The following is a 14,332-nucleotide window of genomic DNA, read 5'->3' on the forward strand; positions in this document are numbered from 1 at the left end:
AAGTGAGTTATATCATCTCTTTCTTTTCCTTTTCATAGCAATTAATGATAACATTTTCAGGAAGCTAAAGGAGAATAACGGGTTTGGTTAACACTTCTGCATGCATACACACATATAAATTTCCACCCTTCTCTTCTTTTATATCCTAATTCAAGTGTTCTTTACCATATAAAACCAAACACCATCCCCTTTAACCACCTATTTCCATATGTGCCGAGAGTACCACTATTGTTTCCAATAATAGAAAATAACAATAAAAATGCAAATACGATTTTACTGAATCCAACATTTTAGAGTTAGTACTGAATAAACGATTTTGAATTTATTCAGCCATATAAACAGACCCTCCAAGTGATCAAAATTGTAACTTTTTTACTAAGTTTTCTTTTTAATTGAACTTTCTAAAAGCAGGTAAAATATAATCAAAAATATTCAGATTAGGAGCTACATTATGCTCTCAGCATTGAGAGAGAACATATTCTTCAATCTCCTTTAATAGAGAAAAGCTTAAGTACTCATAATTCTTGGTAATTAAATATTTGTATAATGCTTTATAGTTTAGAAAGGACTTTCACATTCATACCTCACTTGATTCCAGAAAATCTTTATGACCCAAATATTAAGTGAGATTGAGCTGCCAAAAGTCCCAAAATCACTGAGTGGCAGACACACAGAACTGCCAATACTCAATTGTTCTAAACAGGATTCCACAGTATTTCCTTCAGATGTCAAAAAAGAATAAATTGTGGTTTACAATGAAGGGGGCAGGTGAGTGGTGAAAGGGATGCCTACTTTACATGAATACAGTTCTTTCTTCTTCTTCATTATTTCTCCTACTTATTGAAGCTGATCATAGCCAACTATTCCTATTATTCAATAATTATCACAAAGACATAAATCAATAGGACTAACCCATTTCAAGATATTGTATCCCAAAAGTGATATGTTTGAAACAAAACCCTTTGCTCACTCATCAACCCAGAACAGGTTATAAGGAAACAAAATACTATAAATTTGTTTTCAATGAATAGTGCTCTGCCTAATTCACTAATTCATCCATCTAACCTTTCTCTGTTTTGCAAATGGCCCTATAACCCCTCCAAAGGTGGATCATAAACTAATAATTATTTTTAAAAGTGTGTGTTAGCAGAGAGAGTGTTTGAAACTTTAAGTAAAGAACATGAAGAATCTAATTCATGCTGAATTTAATTCCCATAGCTTTGGAACATTAATTCATTTATCTTGCTGTATACACATGTATCTTCAGAAGCTACTGAGTGATGCATTTTGCAAGGAACAGTTCCTCCATGGGTCTCTGATGCTTCTATATCTTTTCCTGAGTATGCCAAGAATGCAAGGCCCTGACCATTGTTAATGAGGGTCATTTCTCAGGGTTGTTTTTGTAGCCAGCAACCCTGAGGGATGAAATAATGTCTCCCTCGAAGACACAGAGCTGACTGACTTACTACTTGCTACAAAAGAATTGATGCTCTATGTTCAATATTCTCCTGGTATAATACAAACCCACTGTGTGAATACCAGCTATCTGGGCCATACAGTGGCACCCGTATAGGCTTAGAAGACAAGGGGAACCAATGCAAATATGATGTTCATACTGCTTACTGTGCTGTGAGTAATAAAATCATTTGTCTCTGACTTAGGAGTCCTGTGTTTTCTACTAGAATCTGTGAAGCAGGTTAGCGTCTAAGCTTCTAAGTAGGGTAAAATCAAATCACAGACCTGACAAAGAAGTATTTGCTCATTCACTGAATGACTTTAATCTTTTTGTTTCTAAAAGTTATGTTTCTTCCTTCCCTAATAGCCATTTGTACTAGCGGTGCTTGCTGGAACGGAGACTTCTAATTTTCCCATTTCCTCCTTCTTTCTTAGTGTTAGAGTTATAGCAAAATGATATGTAGAAAAAAGCTTTCCACCAAATCTGGAACACTTAACTGTGATTGTTACATAACAAATTCCTCTATTCTTTAAGCCCCTGAATTTTGCAAGTACCTTTGCTACAGTAATTTAGGCTTTTCCTAACTTACACACTTGTCTGTGGTAGCCACTTGACCTTGCTTTTGATTTTCTGTTCCTCAATTGTTGTGATACTGTTAACCAAATAAGAATATTATAATAAATCTAAATAAATCTAACCTGAGAGACATTCCAATGAGTAAAGAATATAACTTCTATGGACTAAACTCGGCTTATAAAATTTGGGGGGTGGGAGAAGGGAGGATACATTTTGTATTTTTGCTATGAGTTCAGATTCCACATGGAAACATTTTAGATGAGACAAGACTTTATATTATTTAATTCACAAGCTCAAAATATCAGCATGCTATGTAGCAAATTGAGAAGAAATAGATAGCTTGATTCATCTTTCAACAGTAAGTCTAGTAGCTGATGGGTAAAAAAGTTCACCTGATAATATCAAATGGAAAGTCTCATACACTGCTAGTGTGAGTATAAAATACTAATAGTATAAAATCTCTAAATAGCAATTTTGCAATATGCACCAAAAATTTTAAAAAAATAATTCCAATGATTCATCAATACTAATTATAGCTGTTTGCTCCGTGGGAATAATCAGTGATCTGACCAAAGAAATATATTCTTGTCCACTAATGTTAGCGTTACTTCTATTAGCAAAAACTGAATGACTGAATAATGTACAGCTGTTAAAAATTATATTATTGAACTATATGGAAGGCTGCAAAAAAATTCTATGAACTTATAAATAAGAATATATTGTATCTAATGTAAATGCACAAAATCGCATAACCTAAAGTATTTAAAAAGAGAAAAAAAGAAAAATATTGATATGATTAGCTATGGGTGGGAATATGGTTAGTAATCATTGCTTTGTAGTTACATTTCTATATTATCACTGCATTTCACTTTTATAGCTTCTAGATTTTGAACATAAGTGTTTCAATAAGGATTACAAATATATGAATCATATACTCACACACACATCCATAGAGCTATGTTACTCAAGTTGTATACCCTGTGTACCTTAGGTACACAGGACACAATGTTAAAAACACAAAACCTCAAAAAAATATTGAATCACTTGAAAGGCATACAATAATGAAAATGAAACAATTATGAATTTTATAGGTCAAATAGATATTTTGCAAGATTATAAAATTTTATAATAGTTTTAATTTTTAATTGTTTTAACACATCCCTTTTAATGAGCCTCTATGACTTATGGGAGCTTACCATCGAGATAATTATTAGATTGAATAAGGAACTGAATAAAAGAAATCTCTATGTAAAAGTCAAACTTGACTTAGGGAACTGTTTAGAGTCAAATTTTATTTAGAATATGTCATTTAGAACTCAAAGATGCAATATAAGAAATAGTAAATGATGATGACAAAGCACGTGTGGTGTGTGTGTTCATTCATGCTAGGAATATCTTTTGAAATGCTTCTTGAAGAAGAGTATTTTTCCATGCACTGTAAAATTACTGAGATAAGATGCTCTTCAGGTGGCCAACAATTTTACATAAAAACATTGGATATGTTCAGCTGGTTAGAAGTAAGTGTTAGCTTACTTTGGGAGATGATAATGAATGCAACTCCAGGTTTCATGATTAAATATGTGGCAGGATAACAGAAAAGGCACAGATATTCAAAAATATAATCCAAATTGCCCAAATTATACTACCAAAGTCTCTTCATGTTATGAGGAAAACATTTTATTTCAAAAAAAGAATTCCTTAAAGCACAGTGAAAAAAAGATATTGATCAAGATAACTATTTGATAGGGTATAGGTCAAAGTGAATAATCAAAGTCATTTTTAATTTATAAATCAATGTTCTTGGTGTCAAGAACAGAGCAGGCAAAGGACAATCTCTTCAATAAATGGTGCTTGGAAAACTGGATATCCATATGCAAAAGAATAAAACTAGATCCATACCTCCAGCTACAAATAAAAATCAAATCAAAATCAATTAAACACTTAAATCTAAGACCTGATACCTGGAAAGCACTAAAATAAAACATTGGGGAAATGCTTGAGGACATTGGTCTGGGCAAAGACTTCTTGAGTAATACCCCCAAAGAACAGGCAACCAAAGTAAAATTGGACAAATGGGATCACATCAAGCTAAAAAGCTTCTGCACAGCAAAGGAAACAATCAACAAAGTGAAGAGACAACCCACAGAATGAGAAAAAATATTTGTAACCTACCCATCTGACAAGAGATTAACAACTAGAATATATAAGGAGCTTCAACAACTCAAGAAAAAATCAAATAATATGATTAAAAAGTGGGCAAGGGATCTGAATAGACATTTCTCAAAAGAAGATACACAAACGGCCAAGTATATGAAAAATGCTTATCATTAATCATAAGGGAGATGCAAATCAAAACTACAATGAGATATCATCTCACCCCAGTTAAAACGGCTTTTATCAAAAAGACAGACAATAAGGAATGCTGGTGAGGATGTGGAGAAAGGGAAACCCTCATAAACTGTGGGTGGGAATGTAAATTAGTGTAACTACTGTGGAGAAGAGTATGAAGGTTCCTTCAAAAAACTAAAAATACAACTATCATATGACTCAGCAATCCTACTGCTGGGTATATATATATTCAACAGGGGGGAATTCAGAATATCAAAGAGATAACTGCCTTCCCATGTTTATTGCAGCACTATTCACAGCAGCCAAGATTTGGAATCAACTAAGTGTCCATCAGCAGATAAATGGATAAAGAAATTATGGTACTAATGCACAATGGACTATTACATAGCTACAAAAAATAATGAAATCCTGCCATTTGCAACAACATAGATAGATCTGGAAAACATTATGTTAAATGAAATAAGCCAAGTACAGAAAGACAAATCTTGCCATGTTCTCACTCATATGTGGGAGCTAATCATTAAAACAACTGATCTCATAGAAACAGAGAGTAGAATAATGGTTACCTGAGGTCACAAAGGGTAGCAAGGAGGGGAAGAAAAAGTGGAGATGGTTAATGGGTGCAAAAATAGTTAGAATGAACAATATGTGATAGCACAAAAAAGTGACTATAATCAGCAGTACATCAGGGTATACTTTAAAGCAACTAAAAAAGTGGAATTGCAATGTACCTAACACAAAGAAATGATAAATGTCTAAGGTGATGAATACCCCTATTACTCTGATTTCATCAATTCACATTGTATGTCTGTAACAAAACATCACAAGTACCCTATAAAGATATATAACTATTATGTACCCATAATAATTAAAAATAAAAAATTTAAAAAAAGTTATCTTTTTTGACTTTCTAAATAAATTTAGCTTTATTGACGTAAAACTGACAAGAATTACATATACTCCAGATGTACATGATGTTTTCATACATGTACATATAAATACAATGTATTTTAACAACATGCACATTATGTGTCCACCAATCAGATGAGACAATGGCCACAGAGTCCAGGCCCCTAATTTATCAACTGTTATTAATAGCTCGGTTATGCTCAGGTCTGGAAGTTCTGGAAGAAACATGAGCATGGTAGGGATAGTACTATGCAAGCCCTGATCTTTGGCTATTTACCAAAAAGTTTAAAAATATTTTTATAATAGGTACAGCCATGCCAGCACAGAATGCTGATTATCAGTATTTTGTGTGCATGCGTATGTATATGTGTTTCCAATGTGTCTGAAAAATAGTCTCACACATATGAGACAGACAGAGAGACTATATACACATATATATTGTAATTTATTCTTAAATAATTTTTAATAGTGGATGAAATGAAAATAAAGAAGATAAATTAGAAAAAGTAATCAAAAGTTCATGACTAAGTAGGAAAATAAATAATATTCCAGAGGAGAGTATGATGATTCTACCAATAACCTGAATCCTGAAGAAATAATGTTTTTATTATTCTCAAATAATATAGTATAAACATTACTCTAAAATATATAGATAGAATTTATAATATCTAACTTTTAAAATAGCTTAATGTAATTTAAAATGAAGCTCCTAAATCTCATTTTAATTCAACTAAAATTTTACTACTTACACTTCTTTTTTTTCAAAGGGCCCTATTTATATAAATTTTATTTGGAGTTTTACTTGTTATTCCTGCTGGACCAAATTAAAATTCAGTAAAATTATATAAGAAAGAATCTCTTTGTCATTGTGCCAGGCTGAAAATGACCTCCCAAAAGAAATCCACATCCTACTCCCTAGAATCTATGAATGATACCTTATATGACAAGAAGGAGGTTTCTGCATATCTTCATGCATAAAATAATACTCTGGAGATGGAGAGAGTATCTGGATTATCCAGAAGGGGAATCACAGAGGGAGACTGTACACATAGAAGAGGAGAAGAGAATGTGACCAAGAAGAGAGAGATTGGAGTGATGGGGACACTAGTCAAAGAATGCCTACAGCTACCAGAAGCTGGAAGTGTCAAGGAATAGATTCTCCTCTAGAACCTCCTGAAGGAGTGTGGTTCTAATAACACCTTGATTTATGTCCAGTGATACTGATTTTAACTTCTGGACTTCACAACTGTGAGAGAACAAATTTCTGTTATTTATAGCCACAAAATTTATGCAGCAGCCATAGAAGCCTATGAAAAATAAAATGCTTTTAAAGAAAGCATTTTTTTTTAAATAAGAAACAAGAAACCTTGTAGAAAACTAATACGGCCATAAAGGAAAAATTGGAGGCAATCACTTTCCTAAGAATAAAATGGAATGTATCTAGTTAAACTTGTCAGTGCCAGAGAAAGTTAAAAGATAAAGTTATCTTACTTAGTCTAAATAATATAATTAATCTTATATGCATTTCCTATTACCAAAAAGTAGACAAACATGTTACCAATGCATTTTAGTGATCTTCACTAAGCAAGACAAGTCTCCTTGAAAATTTCCAAGAAAAGCAGTCTTCTTCAAAATAAACATTGCTGAGTGACAGAATTGGTAGAAGAACCTTCAAAAAAGTAAATTTGTAATATACAATTTTTATAGCTATCCTTCTCTCCACATAATTATTTTCAAATATTAAGCAAAAACAACCATTCCTTACATGATGTAAATGCTCTAAATTTCCCATATGGTAAAGTTAAGAGGTTATATTTCCTACCCAATACCTGACATATTTACTTCCTTAAACAGATGTGACTATTTAAATAAATAGATCATCAATGGACAAAAGAGAATGCTTATTGAAGAAATTTTTTGCATTCTAAAATTTCTAATTAGGAAGATGAAAATCAGAAACACTCTCTGGTATTAAAAGGTATTCATTCCATTGTGAACTTTGAGTTTACATATCTGTCAATGAGGAAAGAAAACAAAGATATCAATAAAATATCAAGGTAGTTTTCTAATAATGATAGGACTTGATATATAAATGACCATTTCCCAGATAATTTTTTTTATAAAACTGCATCTAGTTGATTGGTAAAATAACATAAATTAGGGTTGTATTTCAGCCATAACTGATAATCCCATAGTTTCTCACTGTACCTGCTATGGGTAGCAAACAAACATAACAAAAAATAACTGTTATCTTGAAATTCTTTTAATTTTCTGTGCATACTAAAGTTTATATATTTTAGAGATCTCCTTCTTTGCTTCATGATTTATTTCATAATTTTCAATTAATCAAACAATCTCATGCAAGCCATGTGCACGTAAATCATCCTTGTGATGCCCTTTACATCTGTAACGTTCAGGGATTGAGAAAGGTGGAAAAGAGATTAAATGATTAGATTAAGGCTTCCCTTGAGCTCTTATGTTATGCAATGCTGGATATTATGCAAAAGAAATGAAGATATCCTTGCTAGCATCTTAGCTAAGAAAAGATGAAAATCAGTTGAACTTCGAAAGCAATAACCTATTGACTTTTCATTACCTCCCATTACTTTACCTTTGCACAGGATTTCTTATTTTTTAAACATGCCATCACAATTCAGTTCTTTTTCTTTACTAAGAAACAAGAAACCTTTCCAAGGTTGAATCCATAGCAATGGCTTGAGTAGGAATAAGTGTTTTCTCTAACAAAAAATAAAGCTATTAATAAAAAGAACTTCCTTCAATGACTGAGCATATTATTAATAGCTATGAAGAATAACTAAACTAAACCTATTATCTATAATGTGATATGAATGAATATCAGATCAAATTTTACCAAACTTTGGCATGAAGGATACCACTGTACAGGACAATAAAAAACTATTTTTCAGGTATAATACTCATAGCTACTTTGCCCTGACTTAACATCAATTATAAAATTACAGAGATATAAACATTTTGGTAATACTTACACATGGGAGAGAAGAAACTGCAGAACATTGTCAAAAGTAAATAAAATAAGATCAGTAGAGCCGGCTTCTTTTAAAAGCAGGTCCTTATTTAGATGATTTAGAGAAACAGAGGCTTCTGTACCTATAAAAAGTAGTATTGTACCCCACAGTTTACACTCTAGTTCCCCAGTATTCTAGGCTAGTTTAGTATTACAGCTGTTTTTTTTTTTTTTCTGTCTCTGCTTTTCTACTAAGGCAAATCTTTAAAGAAATAAAGAAATAACTAAGTAGAATTGATAAAGTGTTTGCTTCATTTCAAGTACATTACCTGAACAAAAATCTTATAAAATGAGGTCACTACAAAAAGACAAAATCCAAAGGGATTACATGAGATTTAGGAAGCAGGCATTGAAAATGATATCCCTGAGCAAGTGAGAATAACTACTCCTAAGTGAAAAGAACAGGAACAATGCTGAGACGTTGTAATCGGGTAAAGATTGATTAGGTGTCTTAGACTAGAAAACAAATGAATTACACATGATAAAAAAATATAGGATTTAAACATCCAAGATATTGAAAGATCAATATAGTAATAAAAGAAAAAAGCTATGAAAAGGGGAAAAAATCAGTGAGTTTTCATTACTGAAAAAGTGTGCTTCAAAGAGACTCATCCATGTGCAGTGAAGGCTAGAATTCTATTAAGTAAACAGAGTTATAATCTGGTATAAAGCCAATAAAAAAAAATCTAAGAAGTATTTTCAAAAGTGATAGGATAGGCGAAGCACTATCATAAGATGAATTGAAACTCGTTTTCAAATATTTTATTAAGTATAATTACAAAAGTCTACCTGGTGATAAATTGAATCATTTGAAGAAAAGAATATGATTTCTAAGCAATCATTCTAAGTGCTACTGCAATGAAGTAAAATATAAAGTATATGGGGAAAAAAGAAATCACCCCTAGGAGAAATCTAGAGAAATTCCAAAGACATATATATACAGAATACATAATTCTAAAATTATAAGATCTTTTGAGAAAATATACAATTATACATTTAATGTACATTGACACTAATACCTCTAATAATATAGCTAATGACTATTAAATAAACAGTTAACAATGAAAAGAATTCTTCCTGAATATTTAAATATTCTTTACAAATTAAGGTCTCATACATTGCAACATTATCATTCTTTTTTTTTTTTTTTCTTCTCCAAAAGACCTGTATTTTGCCAGGTATAGATAGTATTAGGGGAAAGAGAACTGGAAATAGGTATGTATAAAAAATGACAGAAATAAGTACACCCATCAAGAAATAAGAAAGTGATAAAATAGGCCATATAATAGGAAATAATTACTGCCTGTGAGCTGTAACACTAGATAGGCATTTGGATAATTTCCTGTCAATTGATTTTTATAAAAGATGGTCAAGAATTGGAGTGACCCTTTGGATAACAGATTTAGGCACCAGTGGTAGAAACAGTGATGATGGAAGAAATAGTAGTAAATAATAGGAGTCTTCACAATAGAGCTACTTACTTTAAACCTTCCTAGGTCTATTTGAATCATTAAACATAGATGCCCCCATCTTATGTAGATAGAAAGCAAAGGCACAGAGCAGCAATCTTGAGCTTTGATCTCTAAGTGTGCCAAGCCCTCTGGAGAAATAGGGAAAACTAGTGAACAGCAATAAACTGATGAATATAATGTAGTCAATAAAACAGAGGTTGGGGAATAACCAAGGGGAGTATTCCTATGATGAGATGCAGTGACCTATAGTTGACAGTTAAAAAAAATCATATGTCCATGAGACATTTTTTTCAACTTGAGCATAGGTCACACGGGGAAAATTAATGCTATTGGATATTAGGATGGGTAAAGATGAACAGATTGAAGAGTTGAAAAAAAAACTTTAAATTAAAGGGAGTTAAACATTAATTTTGACATTTAACATATGCTTAACTGTGGTACTCAATAAAAGAACTCAGCTTAAATGTAAATGTTTAAATCATAAAAAAGATTGTATAGTATGTACTTTATCATGAGAAAAAGGTTATTTCCTGTAGGCGTAAATTTATTCATTATAATTTGCAGGCATACTTGGCTAAAGTGCAAATACTTTTATTAAACATAACCAAAAATAATACCCACCTAAACAGTTACAAAAGCTGTTTTGAAAGAAATTAGATTCCTATATAATTTAAAAGGAAAAAAGCATGAGACACTTTTATTTTAAAAAACGATGCATTTCTAAAGAAAAATGAAAGTGTTCAATTCTCCAGACTTTCTAATCATATTTAAAATCTATTATGCCCACATTGAAGGATGAAAGAATAAAAGATTATAAAATAAGTGCAAGACGTTTCACAGTACATGGATATAAGAAAAAGAAAGTCTGCTAATACATTTAAAGTATTTCTAGAATCAACGTTCATGTTAAGGGAGCAACCAAAGAACAGATCTTTGTAGACAGTCTAATTTTCCAGATAACTGTGACTTACTTCCATAAGCACCAAAACAAAAAGGAGAAAAAAAAATAATTCTTTATAGTTATTTTTTTAAAATGTATTCACTTGTGGTCTTAACAGAGAAAATTAACATTTGTTGAGATTGATTTCTACCTACTGACATCTTTGGAATATAAATATTTTCCCCCTGAATTCAGTAAGAAAATATTAGACTTTTGCATGTGTCTTTAGCAGCAGTTTTCAAACCTGGATGTGCAATGAGAACCACGTCAGGGACGTCTTAAAATAAAGATGACTGCGCCCTGTTTCTTTTTTTTTCTTTCTTTTTTTTTTGGAGACAGAGTCTCGCTCTGTTGCCCCGGCTAGAGTGAGAGCCGTGGCGTCACCCTAGCTCACAGCAACCTCAAACTCCTGGGCTCAAGCGATCCTCCTGTCTCAGCCTCCTGAGTAGCTGGGACTACAGGCATGCGCCACCATGCCTGGCTAATATTTTTCTGTATATATTTTTAGTTGGCCAGATAATTTCTTTCTATTTTTAGTAGAGACGGGGTCTCGCTCTTGCTCAGACTGGTCTCGAACTCCTGACCTCGAGTGATCCACCCTCCTCGGCCTCCCAGAGTGCTAGGATTACAGGCGTGAGCCACAATGCCCGGCCTGCGCCCTGTTTCTAACCACTGCTACCACCCTACCTGTTGCCCTGGATTCAGATTCTGTGCTCTGCAGTTTAGTGCCATAGGAGATAAAAGCTAGACCTGAGAAAGCAAAAGACAAAGTAGCTATAGGTACCAGTGTTTCAATAATAAAATTATAGATTTTTATTCAAAAAATCAATAAATCATCAAGGAGGAAAGAAAACTAACACGAGAGTTACTGGGAATATATTTTTTAAAACCTTGATAATAATAAATACGTTCACAAAAGATAAAAAGTATTTTACAATAAAATTTGCCTCAATCTCTACTTTGCATTTTTAATTTATTTCTTATATTTTAACAATAATTTACAACTCTTTTTAATTCTTCATAGTCTAATATCCCTACCAATTTATTATTCTCAAATAATAAAAAGTAAAATCATTTTGTAAACTTAAATTAATCTCACTGATATCATGGAAGGCATCCATGCCAACTCAGAAATTTATTCATTTGTGGTCCTGTGCATGTATATAAATGTCCTTAAACTCACATCATCTACTTTCCAAAATTTTCCTTTATACTTGGGAATGCCATCATAAAAGGGTATAGTGAATGTATTCAAGTTTCTGCTATTACCCTGTAGTTCTAACCCATCAATTTTAGAAAATTTCATAATTTCCATACTATGTACCATAAATCATTTTACAAAACATTTATAATTTTGCAAAGCATTTTGAAAAAAAATTATCAATGTAATAATGCCATTATTACAACTGGATGGTTCTCTTTTCAATACTATCTTCTTAAAATTTTAATTTATAATTTTTATTTCAAGGTTGTAGCAGATATTGGCTCTTCAGTCAGTCAGACTGCCTTCTAGTATTCCTTCCTTGTATTAGAGAGCATGGAAAGTTTAAAAGCAAATTTTTCTCACTCCCTGGCAACTAGGTTTCTACATAGTCGATGCACTCATATAAGATCCAGAAGGAAGATGCAAGTATATGAGATCAATCATTTTTGCCTAAGAACCTTGAGTGATGCTTAATCTAATAAAATGCCATTATCAACATAGCCACAAAGAGTGGAGAACTAAAAAATAACAACTGAAATGCTATGATTTGTTTACAACACTCATAATTTCTACTTGTACCTCCCTATACATAATTATGTACACATTCAGAATCAGCTTTTTCATGAGAAGTAATCATAAAAAGGGACTTTACATGGGAAAAATTCTTATCTCCATGTATTTCATTTCATCATTTACATTTTAAAATTCATATCTTACAAGCAGAGTTTATATAATTATCATGCAAGAAAAAAACAGAAGTTGGCAAAACAGGAATACTCAGGGCACAGAGAGAGGATCAGGGGAGAAGGGAATCTGTATCTAAACTGAGATTCAAATCAGTACTCTTTTCATAAAAAGAGGAAGATACTTTGACCTGATCAAGGACATCATTTTAGAACACACCAAATCTGGAATATGAAAAAGTATGAAGTCAAAGTAAACTTGAGAGAAGAGGTAGAATAAACAGGCTCATATGAGGAAAAACTGGAGGTAGGAACCTGAATTAGAGCCCTAAAGAATTGTAACAGAATCATGCCTGTAATCCTAGCACTCTGGGAGGCTGAGGCGGGAGGATCACTTGAGGTCAGGAGGTTCAAGACCAGCCTAAGCAAGAGCAAGATCCCATGTCTACCAAAAAAATAGAAAAAATTAGCCAGGCACGACGGCACATGCCTGTAGTCCCAGCTACTCAGGAGGCTGAGGCAGGAGGATTGCTTGAACCCAGGAGTTTCAGGGTACAGTGAGCTATGATGATGCTACTGCACTCTAGTCAGGAGACAGTGGGACTCTGTCTCAAAAAAAAAAAAAAAATATGTAAGAGAATAAATCAGCTTTCAAAATTAGATGGGTAAAAATAGAAAACTTGAATGTGTCAAAAAAGTGTCAGCACTATGAAGACAAACAGTAAAGGTATGCCTGAACATGGAAACAGGTGGACTTAAAACACCTAAAACACTTTGAAAAGAAAAACACCGACAGAATTTCTTCGGATGTTAAAATTATTTTATATATAATTATTAATTTAAAGTGTGCTCATGTCTCAGGAACAAATGGAAACAATTGATACTCAGCTGAAAAACAATATATTCATGAAATGGCTCATAGTCGTTGCTTTAAAAGACCATACTTACAGATCAGTTTACAATTACTTCAGTCTTCAACCAAATAATTATTAAAACCATCCACATTAAAATTGCCTGTTTACCAGAAATAAAGTTTCAAGAATTACTGGTAAATTGGAGCGTTATTTTTATGTCTGGAATACAGGTTCATTTGAAAGAATGGTGAAAGTATTCAGATAAACAGAGATTTGTAAAAATCACTCCTTGTATTTACCAATGCAAAATATCACAAATTATTATTTTATTATTATTATCACTCCAGACCTCTTAACATGACTGTAAACATGACTTCTTAAGTCAATGACATAGAATTAATTGGCCATCACAAACTAACCATATTTAGCATGATGACAGAGTAAATTCAGTTTAATATAAATATGCAAATGTCAATGACATTGTTACTTACAAAGGCAACAAACAAAAGCCATTACCTGTATATTCCTCAATTTATACTATTTCATTAGATTCTAATTTGTATATGAAGTAAAGCCGATTCTGAGAGAAGTTCAGGGCCTTGTTTCATAATAGTAATACATATTTATATACACACATATATTCACATATATTATTATCGTACTACATCCATTTAGTTTCTGTAGACCGAAGTAGTGTTTTCAATCTCATAGGAACACTGATTAAATAATTAAGTTCTGAAAGTAATTTATGAAAATTAAACAAACAAAAATTACGAGATTGATGTTAGGTGTGAGATTTGTTAAAGTGAAATAACCTACTGTTGACTCTAACAAACATTTTCT

The 14,332-nt window shown here is 32.2% G+C and overlaps 1 protein-coding gene across 1 annotated transcript in view; it reads right to left on the bottom strand.

Moving 5' to 3' along the window:
• The window catches only part of GBE1 (1,4-alpha-glucan branching enzyme 1), a 264,715-nt gene that overhangs the window by 142,195 nt on the left and 108,188 nt on the right, over nt 1-14,332 (bottom strand). The window lies entirely within an intron of this gene.

The sequence above is a fragment of the Eulemur rufifrons genome, chromosome 7 (genome assembly GCF_041146395.1).
Source record: "Eulemur rufifrons isolate Redbay chromosome 7, OSU_ERuf_1, whole genome shotgun sequence".
Classification (NCBI taxonomy): Eukaryota; Metazoa; Chordata; class Mammalia; order Primates; family Lemuridae; genus Eulemur; species Eulemur rufifrons.